The sequence below is a fragment of the Acomys minous genome, assembly GCF_964271855.1.
Source record: "Acomys minous genome assembly, chromosome: 17".
Lineage (NCBI taxonomy): Eukaryota > Metazoa > Chordata > Mammalia > Rodentia > Muridae > Acomys > Acomys minous.
In genome coordinates this window covers 5,610,861-5,630,039 of record NC_140500.1, presented here as the reverse complement: position 1 = coordinate 5,630,039, position 19,179 = coordinate 5,610,861, and the positions used below count along the sequence as shown (strand labels likewise).

The window sequence follows — 19,179 nt, the reverse complement described above, 5'->3', positions numbered from 1 at the left end:
CTTTCAAATGATTTTATGAAATTAATTAGCATGTGGGTCACACTAACAGTCCCCTAACAGGGGCCAAGGCGGCGAGGGAGGCAGTGCACTGTCTCTTTGCTTTACACCACAATAGCTAATGGAGTAACGATATTTAATGAAACAAACATCCTTGATCCTCTGGTCATTGGCAAACCATCAGTACAATGTGTTCAAATTTTCAGAATTTTATTCTGTCCAGAATAATGCTTCATAGGCTAAATCAGACTATATTCTTGCTTAGAGGGTATGGGAGAAGTTGAAGTTTATACAGAAGAAACATATATGTGAAATGTATTGTTTTTATAGAAGTCCATCAATGCTTATTTTTAACCTTGTTGGTGGGTGAAGCCATGTGAAATTTTATACTACGAAAAGTAGCTCTGATGTGTGAATAATAACTTGAATTTTTTTACATATGCCAAATAAGGTTGTTCCTTCAAAGGAGTCACGTGCAATCATTGCACTCATTCAAGCAAAGCCATGGGCTATGTTAGTTTTGTAACTAATGTAACTGTTATTTGGAAACCCCAGTGGGCTATTTGGAGTAGAGGTGCTCATCTTTTGTCCACTCTGATGGGTTAGAAGAACCAGCGACACACTGGATTGGAAGTTGGAATGCTGCTACTGAAGAAGGAAGCATTGGCCCTGCTGGGCTGGACAGAGTTTTTAATTGTTTTGAAGTTAATTAGAAACGTTGTTTGATAAATGTGAGCAGTCTTTAAGGGCCAGAGCGATCATTCATGTGTGTGTTGGCATGACATCATTAACATATATCCTATGTACACGGTGGTTGGTAAACAGTTGTTTCCATTTTTTTTAAGATCCCCTAACTGAGAGTTTTTTCTGTCATTTGTTCACTCATCCACCTAGCCATCCATAAATGCATACATTCAACTAATCATTCATTTATTCTTCAATAAATTCACTGGCATACGTGTGAAATCCAAAGTGGCCATAATCATTTGACCGTCAGTGAAATTCACTCCCCCATAAATACTCAATTTTTTTGGTTCTAGGAATCAAACCCAGGACCTGGTGAATGTGGGCAAGCGCTGTCCCATCAAGCTACACTCTCAGCCCATACACCAGCCCACACTCATCGTCGGCAAACATCTGTGGAGCACAACAATGTGTTTCATGAAATCCAAGGGCAGGCGACAAGAAAGCCATGCTTCTCACTTCTTCCTTGCCTTTTTGAACTTTTACATAAATGCTACAGATGAAGCTATCCCTCTACAACAGAAAAAAATTGACTATAATAATTTAATTTAGAAGAGTACTCGTTTTGTCACAGTCTTCTTTAAGAGAAAATATTTAATAAATTTATCTACTTGAATTCACTGGCTTTATCTTCCTGGTTAATCCCAGCAACTAGAATAAGCTGTTGCTTGGTTGGAGACCTCAGCGCATCCCCAGTGCAGCGAGGCTGCATCAGTTATCAGCGCATCCCCAGTGCAGCGAGGCTGCATCAGTTATCAGCGCGTCCCCAGTGCAGCGAGGGTTGGAGACCTCAGCGCGTCCCCAGTGCAGCGAGGCTGCATCAGTTATCAGCGCGTCCCCAGTGCAGCGAGGCTGCATCAGTTATCAGCGCATCCCCAGTGCAGCGAGGGTTGGAGACCTCAGCGCATCCCCAGTGCAGCGAGGCTGCATCAGTTATCAGCGCGTCCCCAGTGCAGCGAGGGTTGGAGACCTCAGCGCATCCCCAGTGCAGCGAGGCTGCATCAGTTATCAGCGCGTCCCCAGTGCAGCGAGGGTTGGAGACCTCAGCGCGTCCCCAGTGCAGCGAGACTCCATCAGGTAAGCACAGAAACGTCACAATCGCCCTGCGTCTGGTTAGCTGAAGTCAGGCTCCTCGCTTTCCTCTAGCCCCAGCGCTTCAGAAGATGGCGTAAGATAAGGCACAGCCCTGTTAGCAGCTTCTCTTATGAAATGAGTTCCAGAGAACCCCCTGGGGTCAGCATTTCACCAGCCTGACACTCCATTCATTCAACACCCACATCCAAGGAACAGACAAGGTGAATAGTCACGTCCCAGAGTGGTGGCTGACCACAACGTGTGTAACACTCAGAGTACCACACTAGTACAAAAAAGTAGAGGCTCCCGGTGTTTCCAGCAATAGATAATGGGGAAAATACTCCAAAGCAGGAAATGCCTTTATCCTGGCTAACAGATAACCAAGATTTTAAGTGCAAATAAAGGAAACGGGTGAGTAAGATCTATTCAATATTGCCATGTAAGTCCCCTCTCGTCCAGTAGACAAACAAGGAACATCTTAGTCTTCAGCTTAATTGGTCACCGTTTTCTCTCATACAAAGATGAAGAAATAATAAAATAGATTAATTTGTCTTAAAAGATGTTAATAAATATAAGTGATGAAAAAAGAACACACAAAAGTTGCTCCAAAATAGTGTCATGGTTTGAAAATGAAAGTCCAACCTTTAGACTCATGTATTTGAATACCTAGCCCCACTTGGAGTTGGGGTGGGGGGTGGGATGCTGTTTTGAAAGGCTGTTGGACCTAGCTAGAGGAAGTAGGTCACATGGGGTGGATGTCTGGGAGTCTAAATGTCCCTAGCTCACTTGCTGATTTGTCAAGTTAGGAGGTGTCTCAGCTGTATGTCTGCATAAACCTGAAACCATGGGCAAAAATCCTTAATTGTGCTCTTACAGTTTCTTCTGTGACATATTATAATCACAAAGATGAGAAAAATAACTAATATTATCCCATACAGAAAAGTTTTTCATAGTCCTTAACATGGTATTGACGCCAATGGGTACAGTGGGGAAAAATAAAATTGCCTATCAGGTGTTCTGTGCTTCTTGAGTCCCGAGGAGATCCGGAGAGAGAAGACCATCTAGTGACCTGGAGGAAGATGTTCTGGTTTCCTTCCTGGGGCTGTGATAAAACATCCTGAGCAGAAGCAGCCTGTGCGAGGACACTTACGTCATGGTCCCACACTGAGGGCCAGAACTCAAGAAGGAGCCTAAGGCAAAACCAAGGAGGGGTGCTGCTTGCTGGCCCACTACTGGCCAGACAACGGTGACCCCATGTGTTGTGCATCCCATTAAGATAATCCCCCCACAGACACTTCCACTGGTCAATCTGATGTCCATACCAACTCAACTGATGATTTCTACGCTGTGTCTACTTGACCGCTGAAGCTAATACGACACAGAGGAGATAAGAAAGAAGTCTAAGCTTTGAAACAGCATTTGAGCCGCATCCCCCCAGCAACATCAGGCTGCTACCTGCTTTCTGAGCAGTTGGGGAAGGAGATGAGCTTTTTGCAGAAGGCTCATATGGAACAGGAGGATGTAAAAATGCAAAATACCTGAAGTTTACAAAGATGAAAAGGTGAAGACACCCAATGAAAATTGTGGTCACGTGAAGAAAAGGAATAAAGTCAGGACCCGGGACACATCTGAGTAATGTGTCTCGGCTAAACCCTTGAGAGTGAAAAGCACTCCGATATGTGTGTTTTATGGCTCAAAGCAAACGGACCAAGTGTCAAGGTCCTTGAGAAGACTGACGATTCAAAGAATTCCAGCGGCAGCAATGATGTCATATTTCAAAGGGAAGCTGTGAAAATCATCCTTCCAGGGATGACTTATTGATAGGCCGTCACACATGAACATTAACAACATACATGCATGTGTGCAGCTCTGCTACTCACAGTCCCAAGTTATAAAATATCATCATGGGCACTTCTCTGCCATCACAGAACCTTGTTGAGGTAGCCATGGTTTCCCCATGTTGCCCTCTACGGGTAACCTGACACAGATGAGACGTGTTATTTAAGGCCATTGCACTGTGAAGTGACGGGTTTAGTGCTTCTTTGCTGAGGTTGTACAGGTTCCTAGATTAATATCTGCCTCAAAGAAACTAGTGGACAACCGAGCAGTCTCCATGGGGCTCTTAGATCTAAGGCTTTATTTAATAATTTGGCCAAACAAGTTTTTTTTTCTGGAGTTTAACACGTGTAACGCCACTAGTGATAATCTGTTCTAGAAAACTTCTCACAGGAGTGGCCAGCAGCACTGTCTCTTAGTTGTGCTTGCTGATTCAGTTCAATCTGATCATCAAGACCAGAGATCAAAACTGTGTGCGTCACAAGCATCTCATGCACCAAGGCTCTCCAGTCAGGTTTGAGGTACTGAGTTGGAACTTGAAAACAAGCATTGGATTTGTTTACGAGGGCAGAGAGTACAAATGTTGGAGGTAAAATGCGAGGCCAGGATGTTTACTGTGAAGGACCACTATGCAGCACCATTGATGATGAACAGGATGAAAGTCAGGGAAGAACATTCTGGAAGCCAGAAGTCAGGCTGCTGAGATGGCTCATCATATAAACACACTTAATGCTATGAGCTGAGGTCTTGCCCTTGGACTCACAGAGCGGTTTAATGACTCCTACACATTATATTTTGACCTCCACAGATTCACTATGTTCTCATACACACATGAATACATGTTTGTGAACACACATATACACCAAATGAAACAATTTTTTAAAATCAGGAGTTGAGAAATTCAAATAGTTTTATATCTCCAGTAGGATCAACTATTATGAAAAGGAAAACATGTAGGATCATTAAGAAGACTGTTGTATTTGGCGATGAGGACAGACATAGCTCTGCTGGTAAAATGTTTGCCTCCCACACATGAGTGTCTAAGGCCAGAAGCTGAATACAAGAAGGTTTCCCTGTTGCCCCACTGTTGGGGTTCAGAAGATCACTGGGGCTCTCAACACAGTTACTTAGGATGTTTCTAGGTTCCATGAGAAACTCTCAAAAAATAAGGAGGACAGCAAGCATAGAAGATACTGACCACTGACCTCCACACACATGTCACACACACTGACCTCCACACACGTGTTGCACACACTGGCCTCCACACACAGGCCTCCACACTGTGACATCCACACTCTGACCTCCACACATGACCAACACACATTGACCTCCACACATTGACCTCCACACACTGACCAACACACACAGGCCTCCACACATATGTGCACTCACACCAGCACACAAACATACAGAATTTTGCAACAGGTGCCAAAATGAACAAAACAATGGATCCTTGGAAAAATAATAAAAGTAAAGGCCTGTTGACGGAACTTCCAAGTAATTCTGAACAGCGCTGGTGGAAACAGAAGTAAAGAGATAGTCTGAGGCGTTATCAGAGATGCTGGACTCAGGGTTGTTCAAGTAGATGGATTTCTTTGACAGTACATAGCACGCTAAATAGCGATAGCGAGGCATGGCTTGGGTCACACCTCTTCTTGGTGTTGTGACGCCAAGAGATGTACCAGAGCAAAACCTCTGCAGTACTCCAAGCACTCCAGAGGCCCAGCCCCGCACAGCTCTGCACAAAGGCTGAGGATACTTTTTTTTAACACAGAAGCTAGTGCCCACCACTTAAGCACACTTGCATATCCATGTCCAAACCGCCATCACTGAACAAACAAAATGGCTCCCGGTAGATATCGTTACAATGATGGCTCACAGAGACACTGGTCAGTGGTTGAATCCCTAATGACCCACTGCAGACAGTCCCCACACTGCTGACACGGGACACAGCAGAAAATCGAGAATTGTAGCCAATTTTCCCCCAAATGAGAGCCTTCCCAGTCTGAGTGTCTAACCATGTAAAACAGAACCCTACAGGGGCAGAAGCACAAGAGCGTGACTATTACCTTTTATCTCCTAGAAGACCCCCTCTGCTAACTGGGTTTATGCACAGAGCATCCGCTTCCAAATGCGACACTTCCTCTCATGTCATGCAAGGCTCAGCTTACCTAGTTTGTCTCCTGAACTCAAAGAGCATCCACCTGACGGCCCATCCTCAACAGGTCTCTTTTAGCTTCAAAGACAAGGGAGCCACTGCCCAGTGGGTCACCAGCTTCCGGCAGGGAGGGTGACCTAGATGGTGGGCACGAGTGCCCTCAGTCCCCTCCCCTCCTGGTAGGATGTACCTGACCCTTTTTTTGGTTTGTTTCCAATGTAGGTAAATGAGGCCTGCAAATATGAACTGGTGTCAGGCCTGCTGTGCGCCCCCGCCTAATGGGGCCCGAAGGATGCGAGCTGGAGGGCCCGTTCCAGCGAGTCTACGGGCTCTACCTGACAGCCAGGCTTTTAATTTCACTTAAGTGCAAACAGGAGAGGAACGGTTCTGAAAAGCTTTTTAAATATGAAGAAATAAGCTCAAACCAGAGCATAATCCAGTTAATGACACAATAGGGCTTTTAGAATTGACCTAAGGCAGACGATAAAGGAAATTATTTATACGAAGTCCCCAACTCCTGGCAGAGCAGCACGAAGGTCTGCTCCCTCGAAGGCTCCTTCTCTGTCAAATGTGCATTTGTCTTAATAGCCAGGACCCCTTCTGATCCAGGTTCTGGGAGGTGGCCAGGGACCGTGAACTTGGTGCCAGACCCATTTCCAGACACTACATTAGAGACCAAACTTCAGCGATCTTCTGTTGATTCAGCACATCTCCAAGTCTTCATTATCTCCAGAGTTGTGATTCCGTCCCACCCCCACCCCCCACCCCCCACCCACACCCCCACCCACACCCCCACCCCCCACCCTTACCTCCACCCACACCCCCACCCCGACCCCATGTAAGTACTTTGACCTTTGTTCTGTGGTGCCCACCCTGTTGATATGTGCATTTCATGGTTTGAGATCTAACAAGTCTCATCAGTCGAATAAGCACCAAAGAATGTGATAAACAGGGCCTAGGTGTGGGAAGGAAGCTTGGTGAGTGGGTCAACATGAAGATGAACGGCAGGATGAGGTGTGGCATGCCACCCCACCCACCTCAGAGTCACTCTCGGCAACACAAAGGCACTGCGTGGTTCAATCCTGTTCAGTCCTGGGATTTTTTTCCTCATGCTGCTGCCTCAAGGAAATGTGTGGTGGACACACTAGTCACCTGACTCAGTCATGACCCAGAGCACAGACCCAAAGACTCAGAAAAACTGACATGAGAAGAAGAAAGAAAGGGGAGTACAACACCTCAGGGGGGGGGGGGGATCCTGATAAGGATGTTAAATCCTGCAAAGCTAGTGGGAGCCTGAGAAATCACAGATATGGTTTCCTTCCTTTAATTTCGTACTTAGCAGTTTGCATTCTTCCATAGTTTCCCTGATTTCAGACATCTCTCCATCCACCCATCCACCCATCTCTTATCTATCTAATATCTATATTCTAGCCATCTGCCATCCACTTATCAACTCTATTTTTATCTACCATCTGTCTGTCCATTCTTTCTTTCCTCTCTCCTCCTCTTTTTCCTACCCCTCCCCCTCCTACTTCAGTCTCCCCCCTCCTACTTCAGTCTCCCCCCTCCTACTTCAGTCTCCCCCTCCTACTTCAGTCTCCCCCCTCCTACTTCAGTCTGTCCCCTCCTACTTCAGTCTCCCCCCTCCTACTTCAGTCTCCCCCTCCTACTTCAGTCTCCCCCCTCCTACTTCAGTCTCCCCCTCCTACTTCAGTCTCCCCCTCCTACTTCAGTCTCCCCCCTCCTACTTCAGTCTCCCCCCTCCTACTTCAATCTCCCCCCTCCTACTTCAGTCTGTCCCCTCCTACTTCAGTCTCCCCCCTCCTACTTCAATCTCCCCCCTCCTACTTCAGTCTCCCCCCTCCTACTTCAGTCTCCCCCTCCTACTTCAGTCTCCCCCCCTCCTACTTCAGTCTCCCCCCTCCTACTTCAGTCTCCCCCTCCTACTTCAGTCTCCCCCCTCCTACTTCAGTCTCCCCCCTCCTACTTCAGTCTCCCCCCTCCTACTTCAGTCTCCCCCTCCTACTTCAGTCTCCCCCTCCTACTTCAGTCTCCCCCCTCCTACTTCAGTCTCCCCCTCCTACTTCAGTCTCCCCCCTCCTACTTCAGTCTCCCCCCTCCTACTTCAGTCTCCCCCCTCCTACTTCAGTCTCCCCCTCCTACTTCAGTCTCCCCCTCCTACTTCAGTCTCCCCCCTCCTACTTCAGTCTCCCCCCTCCTACTTCAGTCTCCCCCCTCCTACTTCAGTCTCCCCCCTCCTACTTCAGTCTCCCCCCTCCTACTTCAGTCTCCCCCCTCCTACTTCAGTCTCCCCCCTCCTACTTCAGTCTCCCCCTCCTACTTCAGTCTCCCCCCTCCTACTTCAGTCTCCCCCTCCTACTTCAGTCTCCCCCCTCCTACTTCAGTCTCCCCCTCCTACTTCAGTCTCCCCCTCCTACTTCAGTCTCCCCCCTCCTACTTCAGTCTCCCCCCTCCTACTTCAGTCTCCCCCCTCCTACTTCAGTCTCCCCCCTCCTACTTCAGTCTCCCCCTCCTACTTCAGTCTCCCCCTCCTACTTCAGTCTCCCCCCTCCTACTTCAGTCTCCCCCTCCTACTTCAGTCTCCCCCCTCCTACTTCAATCTCCCCCCTCCTACTTCAGTCTCCCCCTCCTACAGTCTCCCCCTCCTACTTCAGTCTCCCCCCTCCTACTTCAGTCTCCCCCCTCCTACTTCAGTCTCCCCCCTCCTACTTCAGTCTCCCCCCTCCTACTTCAGTCTCCCCCTCCTACTTCAGTCTCCCCCCTCCTACTTCAGTCTCCCCCCTCCTACTTCAGTCTCCCCCCTCCTACTTCAGTCTCCCCCCTCCTACTTCAGTCTCCCCCCTCCTACTTCAGTCTCCCCCTCCTACTTCAGTCTCCCCCTCCTACTTCAGTCTCCCCCTCCTACTTCAGTCTCCCCCTCCTACTTCAGTCTCCCCCTCCTACTTCAGTCTCCCCCTCCTACTTCAGTCTCCCCCCTCCTACTTCAGTCTGTCCCCTCCTACTTCAGTCTCCCCCTCCTACTTCAGTCTCCCCCCTCCTACTTCAGTCTCCCCCTCCTACTTCAGTCTGCCCCCTCCTACTTCAGTCTCCCCCCTCCTACTTCAGTCTCCCCCTCCTACTTCAGTCTCCCCCTCCTACTTCAGTCTCCCCCCTCCTACTTCAGTCTCCCCCCTCCTACTTCAGTCTCCCCCCTCCTACTTCAGTCTGCCCCCTCCTACTTCAGTCTCCCCCCTCCTACTTCAGTCTCCCCCTCCTACTTCAGTCTCCCCCTCCTACTTCAGTCTCCCCCTCCTACTTCAGTCTCCCCCCTCCTACTTCAGTCTCCCCCCTCCTACTTCAGTCTCCCCCTCCTACTTCAGTCTCCCCCCTCCTACTTCAGTCTCCCCCCTCCTACTTCAGTCTCCCCCCTCCTACTTCAGTCTCCCCCCTCCTACTTCAGTCTCCCCCTCCTACTTCAGTCTCCCCCCCTCCTACTTCAGTCTCCCCCTCCTACTTCAGTCTCCCCCCTCCTACTTCAGTCTGTCCCCTCCTACTTCAGTCTCCCCCCTCCTACTTCAGTCTCCCCCTCCTACTTCAGTCTCCCCCCTCCTACTTCAGTCTCCCCCTCCTACTTCAGTCTCCCCCTCCTACTTCAGTCTCCCCCCTCCTACTTCAGTCTCCCCCCTCCTACTTCAATCTCCCCCCTCCTACTTCAGTCTCCCCCCTCCTACTTCAGTCTGTCCCCTCCTACTTCAGTCTCCCCCCTCCTACTTCAGTCTCCCCCTCCTACTTCAGTCTCCCCCTCCTACTTCAGTCTCCCCCCCTCCTACTTCAGTCTGTCCCCTCCTACTTCAGTCTCCCCCTCCTACTTCAGTCTCCCCCCTCCTACTTCAGTCTCCCCCCCTCCTACTTCAGTCTCCCCCCTCCTACTTCAGTCTCCCCCCTCCTACTTCAGTCTCCCCCCTCCTACTTCAGTCTCCCCCCTCCTACTTCAGTCTCCCCCTCCTACTTCAGTCTCCCCCTCCTACTTCAGTCTCCCCCCTCCTACTTCAGTCTCCCCCTCCTACTTCAGTCTCCCCCCTCCTACTTCAGTCTCCCCCTCCTACTTCAGTCTCCCCCCTCCTACTTCAGTCTCCCCCCTCCTACTTCAGTCTCCCCCCTCCTACTTCAGTCTGCCCCCTCCTACTTCAGTCTCCCCCCTCCTACTTCAGTCTCCCCCTCCTACTTCAGTCTCCCCCTCCTACTTCAGTCTCCCCCCTCCTACTTCAGTCTCCCCCCTCCTACTTCAGTCTCCCCCCTCCTACTTCAGTCTCCCCCTCCTACTTCAATCTCCCCCCTCCTACTTCAGTCTGCCCCCTCCTACTTCAGTCTCCCCCCTCCTACTTCAGTCTCCCCCTCCTACTTCAGTCTCCCCCTCCTACTTCAGTCTCCCCCCTCCTACTTCAGTCTCCCCCCTCCTACTTCAGTCTCCCCCCTCCTACTTCAGTCTGCCCCCTCCTACTTCAGTCTCCCCCCTCCTACTTCAGTCTCCCCCTCCTACTTCAGTCTCCCCCTCCTACTTCAGTCTCCCCCCTCCTACTTCAGTCTCCCCCTCCTACTTCAGTCTCCCCCTCCTACTTCAGTCTCCCCCCTCCTACTTCAATCTCCCCCCTCCTACTTCAGTCTCCCCCTCCTACTTCAGTCTCCCCCCTCCTACTTCAGTCTCCCCCCTCCTACTTCAGTCTCCCCCCTCCTACTTCAGTCTCCCCCCTCCTACTTCAGTCTCCCCCTCCTACTTCAGTCTCCCCCCCTCCTACTTCAGTCTCCCCCCTCCTACTTCAGTCTGTCCCCTCCTACTTCAGTCTCCCCCCTCCTACTTCAGTCTCCCCCCTCCTACTTCAGTCTCCCCCCTCCTACTTCAGTCTCCCCCTCCTACTTCAGTCTCCCCCCTCCTACTTCAGTCTCCCCCTCCTACTTCAGTCTCCCCCTCCTACTTCAGTCTCCCCCCTCCTACTTCAGTCTCCCCCTCCTACTTCAGTCTCCCCCCTCCTACTTCAGTCTCCCCCCTCCTACTTCAGTCTCCCCCCTCCTACTTCAGTCTCCCCCTCCTACTTCAGTCTCCCCCTCCTACTTCAGTCTCCCCCCTCCTACTTCAGTCTCCCCCCTCCTACTTCAGTCTCCCCCCTCCTACTTCAGTCTCCCCCCTCCTACTTCAGTCTCCCCCCTCCTACTTCAGTCTCCCCCCTCCTACTTCAGTCTCCCCCTCCTACTTCAGTCTCCCCCTCCTACTTCAGTCTCCCCCCTCCTACTTCAGTCTCCCCCTCCTACTTCAGTCTCCCCCCTCCTACTTCAGTCTCCCCCTCCTACTTCAGTCTCCCCCTCCTACTTCAGTCTCCCCCCTCCTACTTCAGTCTCCCCCCTCCTACTTCAGTCTCCCCCCTCCTACTTCAGTCTCCCCCCTCCTACTTCAGTCTCCCCCTCCTACTTCAGTCTCCCCCTCCTACTTCAGTCTCCCCCCTCCTACTTCAGTCTCCCCCTCCTACTTCAGTCTCCCCCCTCCTACTTCAATCTCCCCCCTCCTACTTCAGTCTCCCCCTCCTACTTCAGTCTCCCCCTCCTACTTCAGTCTCCCCCCTCCTACTTCAGTCTCCCCCTCCTACTTCAGTCTCCCCCCTCCTACTTCAATCTCCCCCCTCCTACTTCAGTCTCCCCCCTCCTACTTCAATCTCCCCCCTCCTACTTCAGTCTCCCCCCTCCTACTTCAGTCTCCCCCTCCTACTTCAGTCTCCCCCCTCCTACTTCAGTCTCCCCCCTCCTACTTCAGTCTCCCCCTCCTACTTCAGTCTCCCCCCTCCTACTTCAGTCTCCCCCTCCTACTTCAGTCTCCCCCTCCTACTTCAGTCTCCCCCTCCTACTTCAGTCTCCCCCCTCCTACTTCAGTCTCCCCCTCCTACTTCAGTCTCCCCCTCCTACTTCAGTCTCCCCCCTCCTACTTCAGTCTGTCCCCTCCTACTTCAGTCTCCCCCTCCTACTTCAGTCTCCCCCCTCCTACTTCAGTCTCCCCCCTCCAACTTCAGTCTGCCCCCTCCTACTTCAGTCTCCCCCCTCCTACTTCAGTCTCCCCCTCCTACTTCAGTCTCCCCCTCCTACTTCAGTCTCCCCCCTCCTACTTCAGTCTCCCCCCTCCTACTTCAGTCTCCCCCCTCCTACTTCAGTCTGCCCCCTCCTACTTCAGTCTCCCCCCTCCTACTTCAGTCTCCCCCTCCTACTTCAGTCTCCCCCTCCTACTTCAGTCTCCCCCCTCCTACTTCAGTCTCCCCCTCCTACTTCAGTCTCCCCCTCCTACTTCAGTCTCCCCCCTCCTACTTCAGTCTCCCCCCTCCTACTTCAGTCTCCCCCTCCTACTTCAGTCTCCCCCCTCCTACTTCAGTCTCCCCCCTCCTACTTCAGTCTCCCCCCTCCTACTTCAGTCTCCCCCCTCCTACTTCAGTCTCCCCCTCCTACTTCAGTCTCCCCCCCTCCTACTTCAGTCTGTCCCCTCCTACTTCAGTCTCCCCCTCCTACTTCAGTCTCCCCCCTCCTACTTCAGTCTCCCCCCTCCTACTTCAGTCTCCCCCCTCCTACTTCAGTCTCCCCCCTCCTACTTCAGTCTCCCCCCTCCTACTTCAGTCTCCCCCCTCCTACTTCAGTCTCCCCCCTCCTACTTCAGTCTCCCCCCTCCTACTTCAGTCTCCCCCCTCCTACTTCAGTCTCCCCCCTCCTACTTCAGTCTCCCCCTCCTACTTCAGTCTCCCCCTCCTACTTCAGTCTCCCCCTCCTACTTCAGTCTCCCCCTCCTACTTCAGTCTCCCCCCTCCTACTTCAGTCTCCCCCTCCTACTTCAGTCTCCCCCCTCCTACTTCAGTCTGTCCCCTCCTACTTCAGTCTCCCCCTCCTACTTCAGTCTCCCCCCTCCTACTTCAGTCTCCCCCCTCCTACTTCAGTCTCCCCCTCCTACTTCAGTCTCCCCCCTCCTACTTCAGTCTCCCCCTCCTACTTCAGTCTCCCCCCTCCTACTTCAGTCTCCCCCCTCCTACTTCAGTCTCCCCCCTCCTACTTCAGTCTCCCCCTCCTACTTCAGTCTCCCCCCTCCTACTTCAGTCTCCCCCCTCCTACTTCAGTCTGTCCCCTCCTACTTCAGTCTCCCCCTCCTACTTCAGTCTCCCCCTCCTACTTCAGTCTCCCCCCTCCTACTTCAGTCTCCCCCCTCCTACTTCAGTCTCCCCCTCCTACTTCAGTCTCCCCCCTCCTACTTCAATCTCCCCCCTCCTACTTCAGTCTCCCCCTCCTACTTCAGTCTCCCCCTCCTACTTCAGTCTCCCCCCTCCTACTTCAATCTCCCCCCTCCTACTTCAGTCTCCCCCTCCTACTTCAGTCTCCCCCTCCTACTTCAGTCTCCCCCCTCCTACTTCAATCTCCCCCCTCCTACTTCAGTCTCCCCCTCCTACTTCAGTCTCCCCCCTCCTACTTCAGTCTCCCCCCTCCTACTTCAGTCTCCCCCTCCTACTTCAGTCTCCCCCTCCTACTTCAGTCTCCCCCCTCCTACTTCAGTCTGTCCCCTCCTACTTCAGTCTCCCCCCTCCTACTTCAGTCTCCCCCTCCTACTTCAGTCTCCCCCCTCCTACTTCAGTCTCCCCCCTCCTACTTCAGTCTCCCCCTCCTACTTCAGTCTCCCCCTCCTACTTCAGTCTATCCCCCACCACCGCCCTCTTTCTCCAGAAACAGAACATTTTGATTCTGCAACTTGTTTGCTGACAAAATGGGGACATGGTTCAAGACATTCACTGAGAAAATTATTTCAGCCAAAAAAAAAAAAAAAAAAAAAAAGTAATAGAGTGCAATGAAATTATCTAGTATGTGTTGTAGGTTGTCTGCCTGGTTTACCACCAAGAGGAACATATAAATGTGCCCCATGGCTCAGTGTATGAGGCCAAGATAGGAAGTCTTTCACCAACTTGTACCTTTCCCCTCCAGTTTCCGTGAGTCCCCTGATGTACAGCAACCCTGGGAACATTGGAAGAGAGCATTCGGCTGCCTGTAGTAGAAGAGACACACGTTCAGTGAGTGTGGTTGATGCTTCAGTGTCCAAACACTCACACTTTAGGGTACACAAACTTAAGGCTTCCCTAAATTACTGTCAGGTATCAACATTTCAGTAATACATGTTCTCCTTTTTAATTAGAAAAGCTCCAATATACATATATATTTGTATCTCACTTCTCACTCCTGGGCATATAATATTCACTCTGGAAATTAAAAAAAAAGTGATGATTTAACTTATTTACTAAGGAGAAAATAGTATTTTGCTCTTTTAGATATGTGTCCTATCTTAAGGGGTTAAATAAAATTAGATCTCCCTGTCCAAACTGCTAATTATTCTGGAAGCCCCCAAATGGAAGCAAGTAATGAGTTCATTCTGAGCCCCCATCAGTGCGGCGAGAACAACACACTGCTTCTCTGTGAGCCACAGATACAAGAAGGAAGGTTAGGTGAGGTGGGAAGACAGTGGGTGGGTCTGTGCAGTGGCCCTCACCTGTGCTGCCCACACTCTCCCGCTCAACCTCCCGGCCTCCCTTCCCTGCGTAGCTGCCTTTAATTAGCAGGATTTGTTAAGACAGTCAGATTCCATTCCTCCTGAAACAAAAGAATTCTTTCCTCAAACACTGTAATTTTCTTGTCGATACTGAAAGGAGCTGGTGACAGGCTGCTGTAATTATTTTATGAGTTTTTAAAAGACAAATTTGAAAAGTCTAGGATGTACTTATGCGGCAGAAAGTTGGGGTTTATTTCCTGCTTTAAACAATCTTTTTACTCCAAAATAAACTAAGTGTGTTCAGAGGTATCTGGCAAACACCCATTCCTTTCACTGCATCTGAACAGGAAGCAAACGCAGCAATATTCACACCTTCAAACTGTTTATTCAGCCATAAGGTCGGCATTCATTTGGGGAAGTAAAATGCTCCCCAATATTGTATACTCTTGTGTCATCCACTCCCATGACACTACTTACTTTTCTGCTCTCAATCTGACAAACATTTGATTTGTTTTGTTTTGTTTTGTTTCGTTTTGTTTTGTTTGAGATGTATCTATCCATTTTCTGAGTCCAGCAGGTCTGAGTTGAGAGCTGGTATCTATAGATGGCTGGTCAGATGAACCAACATGGATCTTAGCCTCAAATGGACAAAACATAATCTATACATACATTAAAACCCCAGAAATGATAAAAGTTTATTATTTTATTACTGAAACTCCCTTCCTCATCATGGAACATTCTAGATTAGTTACATTTACCAAGCCATTGAGTCTCAGCATTTCTTTTAGAATTTCAATGTTCTAATTTTCTATATTTGTTCTTATAGATAAATAAAGGCATAAGTCAAAAGATATATGTGTGTGTGTTTATGTGTTTATGTATGTATGTATGTATGTATGTATGTATAAACACATTTTTATAGCATTTGATGTATGAATAAATACCAGTAAATCATGTGTCTTAAGGTTTCAAATATCGAGGGCCCAGGTCAGTGGAGCACAGGACAGGTAGAGAAAACCTTGGGGAAAGACGCATAAATGCATGAATAGAGTCTGGAAGACAGATGCTGAGAAAAGGGTCAGAGGGAAAGGAAAAGGCATGGTTGGAGCTAACGGAAAGGGCTAAGCACTGTCTAACCAATGAAGGCTTTGAAAGTATGCTAAAAAAAAAATCCAGGTCTAATCTAAAACTGAGCAGCGCTCCTTGTTCTAGCCTGACCTCTGTCTCTATGATGACACCATGACAAAAAGCAGCTTGGAGAGGAAAAAGTGTGTTGTCCCTAACTGTGGCAGTCCATCATGGAGAGAGATCAAAGCTGGAAACTAGAGTAGAAACCTCAGAGAACTGCCCTTTGCTGCCTTCCCTGTGGTCAGCTATGTTCTTATATAGTTCAGGCCCACCTGCCTAGGGCTGGTGCTGCCCACAGTGGGCTGGGTTCTCCTACATCGGCCAGCAACCAAGCCAAGTTCCACACTCACATCTGCGGGCCAACCTAACCTGGACGGTTCCTCGGCTGAGGGTCTCTATTCCCAAGTGACTCTAAGTTGTTTCAAGTTGACAGAAATTACTAACCATTACAATGTCATGCAGTTTGATAAAGAGTGGGTAGAGGAGCTGCAAAATAAATACATAGAGACACTGTAGAGAGCAAGCCTGGAAGACATTTAAGAGATGTAACAGTAAGTCTGTGAGGAATCCTGGGTAAGCGGGCAATGTGAAAAGAGAAGCTCGGGAGGAATGCGTTGCTTCCTGGCTCACCCCCAGGATCCTATTCTTACACAGTCCAGCCCCGCTGCCTAGGGATGGGGCCACCGCAATGGGCCCCAGATATGAGCCTCATTAGGAACCTGTAGGTCAGCTGAACACACCTCCCGATACAGCTCCGTGACCTTGATGGGAGCTAACTGCTCCTGGTGACATGACATAGGCACAACCCTACATGTGCCACAGCCTCTAGTGAAAACAATTCTCCTCCTTAGTACTAGCTCTAGAAGTGTCTAGAGAAGCTCCTGAGTTTCTTTGTTTTACCAAAACTTGCCACTTGTTTTTTTTTTTAACAATATTTATTTACTTTCTAACTCTAGCTACCAAAAATTTTATTCAGCAAACATGGTAAGATCATGTTTTTTATATGCTAGCAAGGATTTTCTGAGCACTTTGGAAATAGACAGCTTTCTCACACTGTTATAAGGCCACCTTGAGTTTGCAGAGAAAATGGAGAGACTGGGATATAAAGGGAAGACATGGAACCAGGGCCAGACCCAGGGCACCAGGGCTTCTGTCTCCAGCAGCTTCCAGCTGACTCTCCTAGGAAACCCACAGCTGGCATCTCAGAGGAGAACATAATCTGCATTCATTTTTAGATGCAGTTGTGTATAGGAGTGTGAGTATGTGAGACGTGTGCATGTATGTGTGTGAATGTGTGTATGTATGCGTATGTATGGAGTGAGCATGTGTATATACACATGCATGTGAATGTGTATGCATGTGTATGAGTGTCCATGCATGTATGCCAACGTGTACATATGCATGCGTATGAATGTGAGCAAGTGTGCATGCATGTGTGTGAGATGTGTACACATGTGTATGAGTGCCTATGCATGTGAGTAAGTATGTATGCATGTCTGTGAGTGCATGTTTATAACATATATAGTCTTAAAAGTAATTCACAGTGACAGAAGAAAGCAATGCAGGCATTCTCCTAACAGGACAGTGCTCCAAAAAGCTTGAATTCTTGGGAGGAAAGCAGAGGACTGAATGGACCGTACTGAGCTCCTAGTCCAAAGGCTTGGGTCCCCCTCACGGCCTCCAGGGGAGTCTAAACACACAGAGTTAAACTGTCCCTCCATGGTGAGACTTTTAGATTGACTCAGAACAGTGTTAACCTCATCACTTGCACACTCTATTCTGTGGATAACAGCAAAGCTGCTCTGATTACGCCTTTCTCCCACTAAATGTGCCACAGCCACTCACAAACCCATTTGGTTGCTATTCTTATTCCTGAGGTTTGTTTATTTGCTTTTTAAAATACATTGCATTGTCTTACTTTAAAAAAAATCTTCAATAAAAATAATTGCAAGGAGGTGGGAAAAAGATCGATGACCTGTAATTTATATTTCAATAGAGAGACTAAAATAAGCTGCTTTTATTTTTGATTTAGCTTAGAGGATGGTTTTAAAGCCCTCCCTTGACAGCCACTGCAACCCTGTACTAAAGGAAGAACTGCTGGGGGAAAATCCTCACTCTCCCAAAATATCAATAAAATGAGCAAGAAAAATTAGCTTCACAGCAGGCCACTTTAATGAGACACAGAAGCAAATTGGACAAGGCGGATAATACGATGCCTTTTGGAATATAATAGAGAATAGAATTAGTAAGTATAAAAGGAGACCCATCGATGTAGAATTCCAACCCCCAGGGTGCGAAGGCAATCTTATGTGGCTTTAAGGAGGCGGGTAGGCGGGCATGTGGTTACAGGTACCAGAGGATGCAGCTGTGGGCATGAATTTATGTAGATGGATGAAACGTATCTGTTATATTATTCTATGCAGAGTCCACTATGCTTTCAGTATTGAAGCCACAGCAAATACACATTATTACGACAACTTAAATTTCCATGACAAATAAAAGCATCTCTTAAACGCAACCCAACACTCGCCAAGTGGACAAATCAACTCCTTTCCAAGGGATAACTACCTTTAGGAGCCCACCAACGAGCTTCTTAGAGTGAACAGTATCAGCCACACAAAATTTAAGACATCTTCAGGATTATAAAGATATTTTCAAGTGAGGAAAAGAATGTGCTAAGTTACACAAACTTTTTGCATTCTCATCTGAGGAAATGAAGGTATCAGTTATAATCATATTCTTTAAAATCACGCTCACCTTTTAAAAGTTTTGAGAGAAAACAATACATTCTGAATCCGTCTCGTCAGATCCATCATCACTCTAAGGCACAAACTGTATCTGGAGGCTCTGGGCTTTGCCTTTAAAACTTCATGCTGCTGCAGTGAATTCTCACTTCCAACCAATCCCTCAGGACAGCTTTTAATAAGGGATGCTTCAAAAGACACAATGCACAGGATTGTGTAGATAATGGATCGTCTCCGTAGCATTACACAACACTGTCACCGTTTTGTTCCCCACTACTGGGGTCAAAGCGAGGGCCCTCAAGCCTGCTAGGTAAGCTCTCTCCTGCCCAGCCACGTCCATGGCCGTCTCACCACACGATTCACTCAGGTCAGATATAAAATGCGTGTCCTTTATCCCATGTAAGCTAACATTTAGTTGTTTTATACATCCTGCATTTGGCACTACACCAAAGATAGACAGTTTGACAAGAAATGGGAAAGGTAGTGGTGACGTCAGAACACACTGCGTTTGGGTGCCAAGCGTGAACTAGGCAAAAGGCTTCATCAATCCCACTACAGAGTATAGGAAACTACAGATCTGACTGAGGAGGCTACGCTATGCTGTGCCTCCCATCCCCACCTTAGCCCAAGGCTGTGCACATAACCCCAGGAATTTGGAGCACTGACTGAGCAAGCTGATGAAGTGGGCAGTTGTGTGATGCACAGAAGCATCCTGGGGGGAAATGGTGTAATAAGTTCACAAAGGACACCTTGAAGAGGACAGTTTTCAGAGTGCAGCCATATTTGTAAGATGGTTTCCTCACCCCATAATCTCCCACAACGGCTTGCACCAGAGTCCTAGAGAAAGGGAAGACAGGCATGAAACAAAAAGGCTGTTTTCTAAAGCTCGTAGACAACGTGGGAAACATGGAGGTCTCCTTAGCAATGTACGAACCAGAGGGGGACCA

General features: G+C 48.9%; 1 protein-coding gene across 2 annotated transcripts in view; it reads right to left on the bottom strand.

Annotated features, from left to right (window-relative positions):
• SOX5 (SRY-box transcription factor 5) overlaps nucleotides 1-19,179 on the bottom strand; it is a 942,792-nt gene that overhangs the window by 542,300 nt on the left and 381,313 nt on the right. The gene's annotated exons all lie outside the window — the stretch shown is intronic.